At 39.1% G+C, this 14,447-nt stretch overlaps 1 long non-coding RNA gene across 1 annotated transcript; it reads left to right on the top strand.

Annotated features, from left to right (window-relative positions):
• Window positions 1-6: 6 nt before the first annotated feature.
• LOC116217413 lies at window positions 7-14,034 on the top strand. The gene is made up of 2 exons (XR_004161924.1): window positions 7-223; window positions 13,679-14,034. It is a non-coding gene; the product is annotated as an uncharacterized LOC116217413 (long non-coding RNA).
• The last annotated feature ends 413 nt before the right edge of the window (window positions 14,035-14,447 follow it).

Below are 14,447 nucleotides of genomic sequence, written 5' to 3' on the forward strand. Positions count from 1 at the left end.
AAAGGTGGGGGTGGCACCAAGGGAGGGGAGCTTGGGATTTTTGCGAGGTTCCATTTTTAATTATCGTTAGGGCCGTAGCGCCTTGTGTTAGAGGGGCTGGGGGTGCGGAACGGTGAGTTTCCAGAGGAATCGAACCGGAGGGAGGAACGCTGGGAGAGAGAGTGAAGAAAAAGGAGCTGTGGTGTGGCTGCTGTAATGGTGGAAAGCTGACGGAGAGAGAAGGGTGAGGCACACGAGGGGTGAGACGTCTCCAGCCCTGCGTGTGGGGTCCTTTGGGGGGGGAGGACGGGCAGAAAACGTTTTGTTCCCGTTAAAATGGGAACGAGGATGCGTTTTGTTGGCACATCCTCGTCCCCCCATCGCTCTGCATATCGCTGTGCCCCTAGCAGCCGTCAGGAAGATCATGGAGGGTGTTTCCTGCGAGAGGAAAAAGGAGCTTTTTCTCCTTGAAGATGTTAAGAATGCCGTTTCTGCTCCCGGTTTATCATTATTGAGGTGGTTTTGATTCTGATTTGTTTCGTCGTCTTTTTAACCCATCGAATGGGGTTTTTAAATGGGAGGATTGTTATTTCTACAGTTTTGTGTGAAATTCTCCTAATGGTGTGAAGTACATTTAAAAAAAACCCGCCGTTTTAATTAAGGAAATAATCTTGTCCAAAAGGAAATCAGAATGATATAAAATATGTCAATTTATTATTCCCGAAGGAGATCTGGAATATTAACAAATGTGATGTTTCGTATTATTCTCCAGTCAGAGGTGGGACTGGTTTAAAACAAGGCATCCTTATGCCACGTTATTATGCATTGTCCCCACAGCAGAAAATAGGAGGAAAGGATTGAATGCGAGGGGTCCTGGGGACAGCTCTGGGGAATTGGTGGCTCAGCTGGGAGAGGCGATGGAAAAGCGAAAAATTAAAGGTTTTGCTGCCCCTAATCGTGAGACTTATCCCGTATTTTAAGCTGATCTGCCAGCCACAAGGATGCGTGCATCGAGACAAAACGCTGCCGATGTGTGTGAAATGCATGCAGAAAACGCAGACGCTCTTCAGCTCTCAATTTGTTTGAAATGTGGCATCTTAAAGGACTTTTCCCCCCTACGTGCTTTAGGAGAGGAGAAAGAGAAGGGACGATAATAGTGTGGTTGTTTTGGTGGCTGCCGATTAACCAGGGTGTGTGTTTGATTTTCTTTTCGCTGTGAATGAATGGATCTTTCTGTGCCTGGGCCCAGTAGCTGCAACAAGATGGCGTTTGCAGCAAGGCAGCTCTCATTTTTCAACTCCTCCTCACCACAGCTTGGCCAAACTCGATCTTATTTCGTAATTGTATTTAGATTTACTTTCTCGTTCGGTTTGCTTGCTTCTTTTTTTTTGAGGACTGGGGGTAGGACGAGCATTTGGGAGATTATTGTAAGAAATTGGTGGGTTTTTGTTTTATTTTTTTTCATTTTTGTGAGCCTTTCCACATAGGAACTGGGTGGGAGGAGTAAATAGTTTTAGTGAAATGTTCACATCGGCTGTTCCTGGACAAAGAGGTGACACAATTTTGAGGTTTTTGTTGTTTTGTTGTGTTTTGTTTTTTTTAACCTTGCCGTGCCTGCTTAATACCATCAATATGTTCTTTGTTTTCTTAAGCCTGTTGCTGAAAATTGGTATTTTAAACCTAGAAGACAGGTATGCAAAGGCTTTCCTACCAGGGCAGTGTGCTGCTGCTGAGTCCTGCTGGCCAGGTAACAACCAGGTCTCCTGCAGGCAGTTCCCTTCATGCAGTGTAGAAATCTCCCATCTCACTCAGTGCTTGTGGTGGGCAGAGGCTTTTTAGGCTGTTTTTGGCCCAAAATTGTTGCCATACTTCTGTATGTATGTTCTTATTTTTATTCTTAAGAGTAAGAAAGGCTTTAGAGATATTAAAACAATTCTGTTTCTGAGATACTGTACTGTAAGATATTATGGAGATTTAAACAATTATAGTTTTGAATTATTTTTTTTTTTTAAGGACTTTCAGTTGATAATTTTGATGAGATTTCAGCATGCTTCCAAGCTTCTTAACTTTGGTAACCTAAATAAAATAGCTTGGTTAGTATTTGGTATAGAATCCTAGAATGGCCTGGGTTGAAAAGGACCACAATGATCATCTAATTTCAACCCCCTGCTACATGCGGGGTTGCCAACCACCAGACCAGGCTACCCAGAGAATATATATACTGGGCTCAGGCTTAAAATAATACAGAACCCAATAGAAAAAAAGAAGAAATGTCTGTTTTGTCTCCTGGATTCAGATGACCTCCAAACCCTTGGTAACATCAAGCTTTCTAGTAGTGTTTATCTTTGACTTTACATATAAACCAGTGCTTTATTACTTTACTGTAACAGCCGTAGCCCTGCTGTCCTTCATACAGAAAGGAGAAGGCCCACTTTGCAGCTGGGGGTTGTATGGTTGGTTCCTTTGTGGTGGTGTTTGTTTGGGGGGGAATAATGAAAGGTGAAATCATCCAAATGCATATTGCTCCTGTGGTGTGTCAGGAATGAAATATTAAAAAGAATGCTTTTCCAATGAACTGGTAGTTCCACTGCTTGGTAGTTCTAATGTGCTGATGTACTTGAAATTAACTGTGGGTTTTTTTGGTAGTAGTACTTTGGCCTTTCAGCATGGGATTGGAAAGGGTAGAAGGAAGTGAGAGCTCATCTTAGGATAAATTACATGTATGCAAGTCTGGTCCTTGCACAGCTGCTAGGTCAGTACATAGCAGGCATCCTGCCATGATATTTCTGATAATGTGTAAATCCAGAATTCCTCAGTAAACCCTAGGAGATGGAAATCTGAAAATGTTGTGTTTAGACTTAATGAGAATTTATATGTAAGTAACAAATGCAATTTAGTCTTAGGTTAATGAAGAAGTAATGTAGAACTTTGTGTAGCTGTATTCTTAATATCATCCAACAATGAGCATTCTACAGTTATTAAAACTTGAAACTGGAACAATTAAAACTAATATCTTGAGAATAAGAAATTTTTTCAATTAACACAATTAATTCTGAGATCGTTTAATTATAGTAGCTATATATTTTTCTTGTGTTTTTAGGATGCTTTTTCTTGAAATGAAGCAGGCTGATGTCAGCTGCAGTACGTCATACCAGGAAGTCGTGGTGCTTGGAGGCTTCAGTTTGGTCATGTGGGAAACAACTCAGTGTTAACTGTTTCTTCTTAGGAGTTGTGGTTTCTCAATCACAGTGTGAAATGAGATACAGTTCATATGGAACTGATGCTGCTTTTGCAGATTCTTATGCCTACTGCTTTAGTTAGGAATACTAAGAAAGCATTGCATTTATTTAGTTCTGTAGTTGCTACGGTAGAAAAGTGGAGCTCCTTGCTGCCTGGGAGAACAGCAGTAGACTTGTCTCCTGTATGTCAGGCTTGGCTCGTGTTGTAGTCACTGAATTGGATTAAATTCTTACTGTCCGTGGATTTTGGCTCTCAGCATTAGTGGATTGGTAATTGATATTCTCAATTTTAATATCCACTTTTAGCCATATGGCATACCGTATTGTTTCAAGAAGTCCATTTAGCGCTGGTTTGTTACCACTAAGTTGAAAAGAGAAATCCTGCTTTCAAGTGGTTGAATTATGCTTTGCCAAATCTTCTTTGGAGTCTCTAATGCCTGTGTTCGTGGCAGTATGTAGGGTATTTTTTACAGTGTTTTACTGCTCATGTTGGGGAAAAAATATCTATAACCTCGAGTGAGATTTTAAATGTTAAACGTGATTGAAAATAAGATGGAATTTTTTAAGGGATGGCTCAAAGTGCCATCTCAGAATGAAAAGAATGCATTGTACATTCAAAATGTCTTTTTCTTCCCACTGTTAATGTTGTAGTTTGTATTAGTCAAGGTCACCATAAAAAACAAAAATACCCCCAAGCCCTTATTTTTCTATTTAGCATAGCATCTCAATGTATTATTTCTTCCCAGGGTGTCTAGTGTGCTAGAGATTTGTGTGCCTGGGTTTGTTTCTCACCAAACAGAAATGTACGCAGAATCCGTAGACAGCTGAGCCAACTGGTAGTTCAGCAGAATGTTAAGAGGCTTTTAAAAGCACTGGGCTGACTGCTAGCAGCACCTTTACTTGAAATGCCAAAATCAACGTGAGTTACTGAGTAAGGCTTCTTAGGACAAAAATGTCAACGTTCCAGAATAGGTTTTCTAGCAGAATATCACATTCTTAGTGAAGCACCAGAAGACTTCAACCGTCTCTTTATGCTGAAGCCTTCTAAGGAAGTCACACATTCTAAAAAAATACTTTTGAAGGGGACTTTAAGATCAGATATTTTATTGATCTGTTTTCTTAACAGTTGGCCAATTAAATTTTGTTCTTTACAATGAATAACTTGTGCATCTATTTATTTGTATTGAATGTATTTATCTATTAGGTTTAGTCAAGTGGCATAACATGTGCTGTGATGTCAGATTCTTGAAATGTAATATAATGTTTCTGATTATGTGGAAGACTGCATTTGAAATCTCGAGCATACTTGCTGGAAAGGAGGAGGTTTGCTTTCCCCAGTATGGTCTTAGGCACCCAGAGCTGGTTCTTCTTTGAGCCCAGTGGGAGAGTAATGACTTCAGAACGTTCATCTGCCATCTGGATGCAGCCAAGACCTGGTGCACTACCCAAGTCTTTTGCACAGCATCACTGGGATGCTGTATGCAACTGCCCAGAAGATTAAGTGTAAGCAAAAATGCATCTACAGGGATGTTGTGGAAGTGTAAGCTGTAGTGAGTCTTGGAAGTAACTCTAAATTCTATCTTGGATTTTTATTGCTGTCCTAAACGTAGGTTATTAAATAAGGACCCTGCCACAAAATGTTACACATTGACTGGTTATTGAAATTATAGTTCATTGGAAGGTGAGTGGGAAAGGAGAGGACACAGGAGAAAAGTGCTTGAGAAAGCAGTTGTTAAGCAAATTCTTCAGTTATGTAGGTGTTGCAAGATTTAAGTCCTGTGAAAATGGATGCAAGTAACTGTAGCCAGTTTAAAATAGCCTTCCTTCAAGAAGACCTGTCTTTGGATTAACAGGTAGGTTAGCCTTGTAAGCCCATGAGTGGTAATTATCCATGTCTGCAATCCTAAGAGAAATGCAAGGTTATGCAAACAAGTACAGCCCTTTGTGATGGTGGTCAGAAGTAATCCCTGTATCTCAAAGTCAGTGTGGTCTTAGTGTGTGTATAAATGGCTGCTGTGGGTCAGCTGGCGTTAGAAACGTGCTCATAAGTTTGAACCTTGGGCACGCTGAATCTATATAAGTTGATACCAAGAGCTCAGATATTTCGTACTGACTGGAATCTTCAGGTAAATTTGCTTTGAAATTCTTTCTGAGTATTTTTAACTTGGGGATTGTTGAAAATGATGTTTTTGTCTGTTGTCTCAGACTTAGAAAGAAAAGAACTGTGGTATCTGTTGATTTGGTGGGATTGAAGGACAGAATGTGATCTGTGTCTTGGCAGTTTTGGAATCCTAAGGTATAGATGGAACTGAGTCTGAAGACCTAAAGAAGGTGATCTGGGGGAGCTTCAAGGATGTGAGGTATGAGGTAGCTCTGTGACTGTGCTGATAGTGAAGAATGACTACATCTTCAAATTACTTTCATTGTTAGTATTTATAATTCTTAGTTCTAAAGTGAAGAGAAAGAATGATTAAAAATCTAACTGCCGTTTTAATGAGAAATACTATTCATTGCTATAAGTTGTTTCCTTGAAACTGCTTCATTAAAAGTGTCTTTTACATTTACACTTACATTATAGTGTATGATTAGTTAGGATTTCAGGCTGTCAAATCATTGCAGTTTCTAAAGGTTCTTTGTGTAGTAGAAAAATACCCTTTATATGTTTTAAAGATTAATTGAATTTTAGATAGCAAAACACTTTGGCTTTTTCCTGCGTGTTCCTACACTGGTCAGAGAAACAGGAAGGTTCATTTAAAACTTCTTGCCAATCATGTTAATCGTGTTTTCTCACATGAGAATATCATTTTGCTGTCTTCTTGGGGATTGCAACAATGCCTGCTAGAAAAGCAAAAAAGAGAAAATATTAATTAACCATAATTGGAGGTACCAAATCATTTTTTGTAGCTTGATACAATGGAGTACAATATTAAAAGCTATTTAGGGGATTCTGACACTATTTACAGCTTTTTAAAAAATCTTCCTTCTAGAAAAAAGGTAAAAACAAAATCATTGAGGTTGTGAGACTCCTGCATGCAGTCTTTCAGACTGATTTTTGGATATAATATTTTGCCAGCTTATGTATCAGTGAGGGCTTTGTTCATCCTTGGGCAAAGTGCAAAGCGTAAGCTGAAAGCTGTTTGATTTTTGTGACATGCTGAAACCAATTTCCAACACCCTTCTGACAGAAGAACTTGTAATTCTTTACGTGAGTAGAAACTGAAATAGAAGCACCTGGTATTAGTGGTGTGCAAGGTACTGTAATGACTTTCTCATTCTTATCGGAACGTCTGTGGTAACGCAGGGTACGGTTACTGGGCTTTCTTTGCTGAGCAGGCTGTTAAGCCTATAAATGTTTTGGGAGATTATGTAGTATGCTTCTGTCTATCCAGATGTCACGCCTTGCAACCTGCTGCCTGAATATCGGTGTCCTTTTGTAACTGGGAGGGAGTGCAGCTTCTGAAAGCAGAGAAATTGAACTGCCCCAGCACGTTCTGTTTTAAAATCAGAATGCTTTGTGTTCAGTGGAGCTGCTGGGCTATTTTAGGTATTTATGTGTTGTAGAGAAACAAGCGAGGGGTGGGATGCAAGTCAGAGCCCCACGGTTGAAAATAAAAGATGGTTTGAATGTGCTTTTTTTTTGTGGTTTTTTTTTTTAGTGCTTGGTTACCTTTAATAGCAAAATTCACAAAGGCAAGTAGAAATGTTCACTTTGTAAATAGCGTTAACAAGAAGTCTTCAAACTTTTTCTTACCTGTGTATAGTAGTATTAATTTTTAGTGAGATCTTCATAGTGAAAATCAGTGCAGCGAGTGTTCCTGCCATATATAGAATTAGTTCTGTTCCTTTTAAGTTTAATTGTTGAGCTGATGCATCTGAGTTAACACCAAATGATTTGAGGTATGTGTTAGATATTGAACACGGCAATACTTGAATCTCAAAATATGAGTTATGTCAACTTTTGTGTAGCACATAAAATACCATGACTTAGAGCTGCGTAATACAAGACTTAGCACACGTTTTGTTTTCAGTAAGTAAAACAATACTACCCAATGAAGCAGGCCTGTATGTGTGTGCCTCAGGTTGCTGAGGAGAAATCTGGTTGTGATCCTGCTGGATTTCTCCAGTTCCTGGAACTGTCTTTTCCAGTTAGCCAAAGAAATGTGTTTGGAGAGTGGTGGTGCTGGTAATTTTTTTCTGTTTGTCTAGAAAAACAAAGTAGACGTGATAGTCTGCTGCAACCTTTGGTACTTGAAATAAGATTATAGTGTACTAATTAAAGAACTCTCTTTGTTGGAACATATGTTTGGCATTCCTGTCGCATGCTCTTTGTGACTTGGTAGAACACTGAAGATTCAGACAGATATGTTACTGTCTGTGTCATGAGGGAGTTGTCTGTATGGAGATCAAGAACGATTTGCTTGGTGCTTGAGGTAATTTAATTGTGCCCCAGGTTGTGTAGTCCTGCACTTTCGCTGCAGGTTGACTAAGATGCTATCTGGTTAGTGGTGCGTTGGTCTGCTGTGCCTGAAAACTTGGATTTAGAATTGCATTTCTTGTTTATCCAAAGCTACTATAATGGATGGTCAAATTTTTGTGGATGAATGATGAAGAAATACATAATTTTCAGTTATACAGCAAATGAGTTAATTTTTAATTGTATACATTGAAACTGTAGTCTGTGTTACTCAAAGAAAAATCTTCAAACTATAATAGTCATTGACTTCTACTGTGATTGCCTAGAGTAAGGAAAAAATGTATTTTAAGTATGATAGAGCTCTTCAAAACATTTTGGAAATCTTATTAAAGTCCTTAGATGTGAGAAGAAGCCCAGTAGTCCTCATACTTGCTTTTAGTCTGACTTCTTTCCTTCCCTTAACTCAGGTGGTAGAATTCACAATAAATTTGGTTATGCAGTGTTACTTATTTGCTGCTCTGGGAATTGAACATAAAGCATTAAGCCACGTCACTAAGCTAGCAGTGTCGATGTGTTTACCTGGATGCTTACCTTGGGGAATTCCAGACTTGCTTCAGTTTGTTCTGATCTCTCAGTCTAATTTATCCTGTAGTATCTTTTGTTTCTTTTCTTTTATATCCTTGCAGTTGTGAGTTAAAGTCAGAAGGGATCGCTCTGGGGAAGGCAGGTATTGCTGCCCTCTGTCGCAAAAGGTAGCACAGACATCCGCTGTTCTGCTGCCTTGCCAGTTCATAATCTTGCATGTGAAGCAAACCAGGATGGCAAATACTTTACTGCCAGGCACTGTGCTGTAAAACTGTGATAGATCAGCTCCTAGTTAATGAGCAGCTCAGCTCGTACAGAAGATGACGGAACTTAGAAGCAAGCTGAGAGGGAAGCTGGAGCTGGAAACAACTACGGCTTTGTTGTTCACAAGGCAGTCCTTAATATTCTGTATAGGGCCTGTCCTTAGACAGGCCTCTCTCTCCTTTTCTGTTTTTAAAGGACCCCAATGATGGATACGTTGCCTGTTACAGTTAATGTGTTTTCTGTTGTAAAAACAAACTCAAAAATGCCTTCCCCATCATCCCCCCCACATGAAAACCCACGTAGTTCTGCACAACAGTAGTACTGGGTGGGCTGGCTCCACATAAATGTTTTGTTTTTTTTTAATTTGAGTATTTTCTCTTTACTTTGATCACCAGATTTGCTTCAGGAGGAATACAGCTGGTACACAAAGAGTAATGCCAGGGGTTTTATGAGGGTTAATGTGGTACTGTAGAACGAGGAATGTCCAAGCATGAAACAAGTATTTCCTGTTGTACCTTTGTGCTTTCTCTTGTGGTACTGTCACTGGGTTGTACTTGAAGTTTACATTCCATATCACATTAAGCATTGCTACATTGTCTGGTCTCAGATACCCCTTCTCAGTCTGATGGCTCTGAGGTCTCCTGTGTTACTCTACTTTTCAGTCCATCAACCTTGTTTTGTTCTTCCTGCTGAACTGGTTTTGTATCAACAGTGCATATCAAAACACAGCAATTGCTGGGAGAAATCAATGAGCACTAGGTGGTATAAATTATTGCAATGAAAACTAATGGAACTGCTTGCACGTTGACTGAAGATGGATTATGTTGATTGCAGGGCTAGGGAAGAACGTATTGCTCAATCTATTTTGGTTAAAAAAAAAAAGATTAAGGAAATCATGCCATATTTTAATCCCTGTGTCGTCTTTTATCTGCTGTATGCATAAAATACTTATAAAATACTTCTTGTTTGCTTTAAGGACCACTGAAATACTTTTCTTCCTTCATGGTGTAGCATAACTTCTTTCCAACGATGCTCTACTTATCTATTCCTCAGGATCAGTTCCAATCTGTAAGAGAACTAACACGTTTTTGTTGAGGCAAGATGTGGCAGTTACAGTAGTTATTTGTAATTATAAAGTAGGCAGGTCAGAACTCAGTTGGGATACCTGGCCAATTTGATAAAATTGATGCAGTCCACTGATAGATATGTTGCTCTTTGGAAAGAAGAATTGCATACAGATAATACTGAACAAAACAGTAGAAAGTAACATACTGGCTTTTGATATAATTAAAAAATGCTGAAAACTGTCATTTTTGTTCTTAAAATAAGTTAACTTCCTATGCCAGCCATTTACCAAGAAACTCACATTTCAAGTGTTTTTAAATGTGAATTTCTTTCTGAATGAGACAGAAAAGTTGCAATTAGAAAGTTTTTTGACTTGAATTCCTGAGGTTAAAATAGTTATAATTATTATATTTATACTTCAGATATCTCATAAGACCCCTTTCTTGAGAAGTATGTGCTTGCAATAGTCCCCTTGTTTTTATTAAATTCTCTGCTATTCCTAGAGTTGAGATTTTTAGTAATACACATAGCTTGCAGATGAATTTAGGAAGGATTAATCAAGTGACCTGTTACAGCCCAGACTTTTATGCTTAAATATTACATCAGTATGATTTTTTTTTTTAAATGTAGGTCACGGGATTAGGATCAGGAAATGTGAGTACTTTGGCAACAGGGATGCTATGCTGTCTTCCATGAAGGCAGCTTTTATTCACTGTTGGGGGCAGAAGGAGTCAGCCATGAGCTGCAGAGCTGTGTGTTCTAAGTGTGTGTCCCTGCCATGATCTTCATTGCTGTTCTCTGCTGATCAGTATTCTATTTTGAGGGAATGGCAAACTGTCCTAAAGGTTTATTTTCAAATCTAGGGAACGATGAGTCCTCAGGCATTAGAAAATCTGGGTATGCAAGCAAAAGCTGGTGGTTTATGCAAAGCAGGTCCAGTTGGAGATGGATGATTGCTCAGTAGATGTTCTGTGTGGCCTTGCTACATGATAATAGCCTCTGGCACACTGAGGATTTTGCACATGAGGTTAACTTCTAACCTTCTGAAATATGGGTTCGTACTCAGAGTTCTGAACTAACATAATGATCTCTTGAAGGGTATTCTGTAACATGTGTTATTGCTCCTTTGAGTTTCTCGCTATCTGATAAAACTGCTTAGATTGAAAGTGAGGACTGATCAACCAAACTGTGAGGATAATTTTTGTATGTACAGAATAGCTCTGAAACACTGCTTTAAATTTTGGACTTCTAATTACTGTTTGCCAGTGGCATAGCTGGAACTCCATGTCACTGGCAGTGGTTTGGGAAGGCCGTGTAATCCCTTGGGCTTTAAGACAGCTGATTATTATTGCAGAACAGTCCGCAATAACAGACTGTTAGAAGAAAACAGAATTGTTAGAAGTAATTTTATAAGGTAACTAACTTGCCATTACTGGTTCAGCTGATGTTATAGCTGCCATGTAGCTTGATGACTAGTGCGGTGCTGAGTGTTGGTTGGTAGCTGGAACAAAGCATCTGCACCTTGAATTAGTAAATGTCTGCCTGCATACAACCATCCTTGCTGAGTGTAGGATCTGTCCCTTTCAGATGGCTGTTGCCTTCTCTGAAAGCTGAAACTGGAAGGTGCTGCTCTGAACTTCCTAATGCCAAGGAGGTTAATTTTCATCTCAATTTTATACTGGACAAAATAGCAAATACTTGATAATGATTCTGAAATGTGTAACTGTATTGAGGTCTGGGCTGTTTTCTTTCATCCTTCCCTCTTCTCTCTCCTGCTTTCACCAACCTTCAGGAAAAACAACCATAGTTTCTTCTGCAGAAGTTTTTTAGGCATGGAGACTTACAGTCTGGTGGGTGTTGGAGCTGAGATCAAGTTTCAGGTTAAGTTTTTGCCTCAGTATGACTGCTTAATACATTCAAGTCAAAAGCATCTTAGATCAACAGCAGTAAGAGCACAGACTTGTAGTGGGAAAGCTTTAGCTGGAAGCAGTGGTACTTTTGCCTTCTGAGAGTTACTGCAATTTTGTATTTTTAGTCTGGGCTGCCATGCCTTATTGCTTGGTGCAGACTGCTGTGGGCATGGGGATGCTGGTTGTACAGCCATTGGTAGGGCTGGCTGACTTCCAGGTGTTTTGGTATCATGGTTTGACCGCTTGAGCCATGCTTCTAGTATTCTGTGGTCCTTCCTGTTCTCTCCTGTTTTAGAAATCCCACTTCTTGATGGTGAGAACCTCAAACTCTCAGCTAAGCAGGGCTATAAGGGCTGATTAAGGCACAGTCTTTATTGAGTTCATTACAATAAGGATTTTTTGCTGAGCCAGTACTGTGGTGAAGGAATGAAGTGGCCTGTAATTTTCATATTGCTTTTACCAGGCTACGTTTTATCTAAAAATGGAAAATTGTGGCAATTCAAATCTTTCTTAAGTGGTTTGTCTACTTTTGTTCTTAAACAAGCTCCATCTGTAATGCAGAAGCAAAGCTATCTCAGTGCCAGGCTTGCATTCTGCAGGCATCATGGGATGCTTCCAGCACACCTGGCTGAAAATGGAACCTGCTTTTGGAAACAAACTGGGGTTTCTGGAGAAGCTTGCTGATATGCTTCATGACTCTTCCTGCAGGCTGATTAAAGCAGCTTGTTTGTGTTTGTTTTTTTTTTTCTTTTTTGCAAAAAGCATGAGAATTCTGCAACACCTCTCCTGTATTAATGAGGGTGCAGCACAGGGCAGTAATGGTGTGTGTTCTAGCCTTTGCACTTGTGTGCTGTTAGCATTCCAGTGTTATTTTACTTGCTGACTTTTTAGGTAATTGTCAGAATTTCACTGCACTTCATGATGTCTGCAGTGTGGGTACATTTTTCTGTCACAACCTCTGGAAGTTGAACATTGCTGTTTCTCTTTTTTTTTTCTTTTTTTTTTCCCCCAGACCTTATAATGGTGATGTCAGATGTGTTTGCTTCCTCAAGGGTGTGGGGAGGGAGGAGAAATTTGGCTTTTAAGTGTGAGTTATTGTTTTATGTTTGAAAGTGTGTTGTGGCATTAATGAGCAAAACTGCTTACACTGTGGTTTCATAATCACAGCACTAAACGGTTCATCTATAAATGGGCTTGGATGAGGATGACCCATATCCTAAGTAGCTTAACCTCCATACCAGACACTGAAGTAGTTTGTAAATTTTCCAGCTAATAGTGAACTCTGAAGTCATAAACTTGCATTTCATCTAAGCTCTGCAGTTCAAAATATATGAAGCTGCAGGCTGACTCTGTGATTTAAGCTGACTTGGCTTCATTACATTCCTGCTTTATGCTTAGAGTAATCCTTTGCTGTTTTGATGCAGTGGTTTTGAAGGTGTGTATTCAGGTGTCCATTGGCATCACTCGAAGCCCAGGTTGTGCTGTGTGGTAGAGACAAATCACAAACTGTTAGAATAGGAGCATTTCAAACCATGGAGTGAGTTATAATCATAACTATGTGCTGTTAAAGAAATAGGAAGTTGTAAAACTTCTTGAAGTCTTTTCTACTTGTTGTGAAGTCCATTTGTGTGTTAGATTATGACCATTTTCCAGAATGGAAGTGCGCGAGTTATTTGTCATTTTTAATCTTTTTATGTCCTTAGTACTTGTGATTAGAAGTTTTTAACCCTTCTAGAAAGAAAAGCGGTGTGCTCTCACTTGAGCTTGTTAGTAGGAGGTTTATGTAACTTCTTTTGATGAAACAGATACCTTGATATTGAAGCGTACATCAGAAACACTATTGAGCAGAAATAATTTCGGTGCTTAGAGAGCGCTGAAGGAGGTGTTTTGAGGGGTGCTTTATAGCACAGAAAATTCCAGTCTTGTGTGTAGCAGTACAGCAGTGTGGATGTAGGTGTTGCTAGGGAGAGAAGAACAACTGATCTGAGGGCTCCAAGAGTTTTCTTAACAAATGTTAAACTTCTTGAGATGAACGGGTCTTTAGGTTATGTCAGCAGTATTGCTGAAGCGGTGTTCCTCTCCTTCGTGAAGGAAAAACCAGTTGTTCCCATTATGTTAGGAAAAGAAGCCTATGCTTTGGTAGCTGAATTTCTGCTGAATTTGTTACAAAAATCTATGTTGTTTCTTAATAATTACATTCATTTTGATGTTTTTCTTTCCAGAATTTACATGTTTGACAGCAGAAGTTGGCTTTCTACTGTAGTGAGAGAAAATGTAAGTAGAAGAATGAGGTAGTTCCTTTTTTTTCTAGTTTTTGAGAAACTAATGCTAACTTTAAAAAGTGGCTAACCAGTTTCAGTTGTTTTAGTCTATGCAAGTCTAAAATACCGATTTTCTACCTTAGTATTTGGATTCGTATGTCAACAGGAAGGATTTAAAAATGGTCAGGAAACTTGCTAAATAATAGATGTTAGTGCCTGCCTTCTTTCAGAAATGGAACTCATGAAGCAGAGGGAGACCAAAGATGAAACTGTTTCATCTCAGTGGGGCAGGGAAGTAAAAGGAAAAAAAAAAAAAATTAGAAGAGTTATTCTCATGAATGAGAAATTACTTACCAGCCATATTGGGACAAACGAGGCCACGTTTCTTGTGAACAAAGGAGCTCGTCATACTGTACTTTCAGTGTTTTGGGTATTATTTAAGTAGATATTCTATGTAATCGTAATTGTCACTAATATTTTTCTGGATAAGTAAAACCTTTATTACTTTCCAAGCTCTAATATAAAATGTTTCTGCCTTTTGTGAAGCCCATTAGTATGTGATAAGTTGTGTGAGAAATGTTTTCTCAGTTAGATTTGTTTTATTTCTGCTTACTGTATATTAGCTATACTTTCAGAAAGCAAACAATCCCCCATGCTCTTTCTCTAAAGGCATCTCCTGAGGTGTTCTCTAATTACTTGCCTTGGTCAACCCTAGATATCATCTGTTCCT

This window comes from Meleagris gallopavo, chromosome 23 (assembly GCF_000146605.3).
Source record: "Meleagris gallopavo isolate NT-WF06-2002-E0010 breed Aviagen turkey brand Nicholas breeding stock chromosome 23, Turkey_5.1, whole genome shotgun sequence".
Classification (NCBI taxonomy): domain Eukaryota; kingdom Metazoa; phylum Chordata; class Aves; order Galliformes; family Phasianidae; genus Meleagris; species Meleagris gallopavo.